This window comes from Zootoca vivipara, chromosome 7 (genome assembly GCF_963506605.1).
Source record: "Zootoca vivipara chromosome 7, rZooViv1.1, whole genome shotgun sequence".
In the NCBI taxonomy this organism is placed as follows: Eukaryota; Metazoa; Chordata; class Lepidosauria; order Squamata; family Lacertidae; genus Zootoca; species Zootoca vivipara.
In genome coordinates this window covers 66,620,250-66,622,960 of record NC_083282.1, presented here as the reverse complement: position 1 = coordinate 66,622,960, position 2,711 = coordinate 66,620,250, and the positions used below count along the sequence as shown (strand labels likewise).

At 49.2% G+C, this 2,711-nt stretch overlaps 1 pseudogene; it reads left to right on the top strand.

Annotated features, from left to right (window-relative positions):
* The first annotated feature begins 1,361 nt into the window (after nt 1-1,361).
* LOC118088473 (6-phosphogluconolactonase-like) lies at nt 1,362-2,294 on the top strand (annotated as a pseudogene).
* Nucleotides 2,295-2,711: the final 417 nt, after the last annotated feature.

Sequence of the window (2,711 nt, the reverse complement as noted above, 5' to 3'; positions counted from 1 at the left end):
TAAATTATTATTATTATTATTATTATTATTATTATTATTATTATTAAACAAGCACACACATAAATCGCTGCTGAAGTGCACCTCCAATTGTGCATAGATAATGATGATGCTTCCCCAGCCTGTTACTGTTGGCTACAGACTACCTGTGATGTCACAAAAACACATGACAGCTGAATGGATATAAAGGTGGACCTTTTCCACTTCTCCAACAGAAGACAGAGGGCAACAGCTGTGACGTTCAGAATTGCCCAGTCTTCTTCCACCTGGAGAAGGAGAATTGGCAGATGGACGGAACTGATCATCAGGCTGTGGGATGCCATGGAGCATTAATAAGGCAAGTTCACTTGCTGAGAGGGATGTGGCTTGAAGGCAGCTGATACCCATGGTCAAAAGCTGGCTGACATCTGGTGATAGGCTTAATGGAAGCTGGCAAAAAAAATTATCTTCCTTAATAAATTTTTATCTTCCTTAATAAATGCTTTTTTCTAACTGGGGAAAAAGAACACATACCTTCAGTCTTTCAAACCTGCTGTGACCTAGATAGCAGGGCATCTTTTTTAAAAAAAGAAAAAAAAGTCAGTGAGCCATGGATTTGTGAATTGTGAAGAGCTCAATAAGCAAAATTCAACCCTCCCAAATGAAATTTGGAAGCCAGTGGATATCTGCGGATTGAAGCCAGGGAACAAATGTGAATGAATGAAGAGTGAATGTATCTGTTGGTGTTTATCATGGATGTTGGTTAGCATATGCATGCCTATGTGTGTGGGAGGTTTTAATGGTGGACAAGGCAAATGGTGTCAGTGAATGAATGTGATGTGTAAAAGGACTGGTGGATATTCATGAACAGCTGAAAGCTCTGGAAGTTGGCAAGCTGAAGTTAGTTGATGAAGTCTCCGGGCTGAAGCCAGTGGAGGTGCCGGGTAGGTCTATCACCAGCTAAAGATTACAATTTAGTGATACATCATAAATGTCTGAAACATGGAACTATGTAGGGTGGTGGGGTGAAGATCGGGCAAAGGAGCAGTCCTAGAGATTAATAGGTCATGCGATGTACACTGTGAATTTCTCCTCTCTGAGGCAGGCAGACCCTCGTATTTGGAGGGTGAACTTTTTCCACTCCTGCAGAGGGAGAGAAAGAAGAAGCAGCCCAGTTGCAATTCCTGTATCGGGTAGAGAGAGACACCGCAGTTATGGGGAGGCGCCAAGGCTAAGAGTGGGACCGTTCTGCTATCGGAGGGGAAAGACAGCTGAAAGCAAAGGCAGCCACCAGCCACCAGAGGGCTCGCAATTATACCAACCCCTGATGGGTCCCCCCGGCTCCCTCGCCGTGCGGCCTTTCAATTCCACCCGGCGGCTCCCTCTCTGCCTCGCCCGCCGTGCCAGGGTCCTTGTCGTCGTGACGCGGCCCAGCGGCCTTGGCACCGCACGTCTCGGTGTTCCCTTCCCCGCAGGAGCTGGGCTTGGTGCTGGCGCAGCTGGTGGTGCAGCACGAGGCGCAGTGCGGGCCGGGCGGGCACTTCTTGCTGGGCCTGGCCGGAGGCAGCCTGCTGCACGTCCTGGCCCAGGAGCTGCCCGTCACTGCCTGCCCGGCCCGCTGGCTCCTGGCCTTCGCCGACGAGCGCCACGTCCCACTCAGTGAGCCCAAGAGCAACTACGTTGGCTACCAGATGTACCTCCTTTCTAAAATTGCTGTACCTGAGGACCAAATTGTTGTTATCAACCCTTTGCCACCGGTGGAAGAGGCAGCTGCAGATTATGCAGCAAAACTGAAAGAGGCCTTCCAAGGTGAGGATATGCCTGTGTTTGACCTCTTGATCTTGGGAGTGGGACCAGATGGGCACACTTCCTCACTCTTTCCAGATCATTCTCTCTTGCAGGAGCGGGAGAAAATAGTGGCTGCCATTAGCGATTCTCCAAAGCCACCTCCGGAACGCATTACGCTGACCATCCCAGTGTTGAACGCAGCTCGTAGTGTGGTGTTTGTGGCCACTGGGGACAGCAAGGCTGCCGTGATTAAGCGTATTTTGGAAGGTAATGAAGAGAACCCACTGCCAGCTGCCCTGGTCCAACCCCATACTGGGAAGCTGTATTGGTTTCTGGATGAGCCAGCTGCAAAGGAGTTGACAATCCCCTTTGAGAAGCACTCCATCTTGTAGAAGCTCACGTTTCAGGTTGGGGAGAGCCCATCAAGAGCAGGTTGTGGGGTAGAGCCCAGGCTGCCAACATTCCAGGTCACGGTCTCCACATCTGGTCGTAGCGCTCAGGAGAGGTACTAAACTAACACTGTCTTTCCCTCCTTTCTTCCCCCTCTTAAAAAAATAAATGAAGTGATACACTTGTGGAGCATTGTGCAACCAATACTGTATAATTATTTCTTTAGCCAGGACAAAGTGTGAAATGGAGGTGTGGGGACGGTTGTAAAAGGAGTTGCAGGGAACAGCGTTACAGTCTTTTATCATGTGAACGGTTTAATGTGGTGTAAAGTGAGTGCACAATTAAAGGGGGAAAACAACACATCGCCAGCTCAATTATTTTGAAACTGTTCTTATGATGTGGTCTACAAACTGGTGTTGACGATGCAACGATGCATCGACACATCGCAAAGCCTTAGTCCCTGGGTGATGCTGTTGAATGGTAACTATCCCCCTCATTGTCTCTGTCCCACCCCACCCCCACCCCAGGATTTCTTCAGGCCAACTGTGAAAGCAATG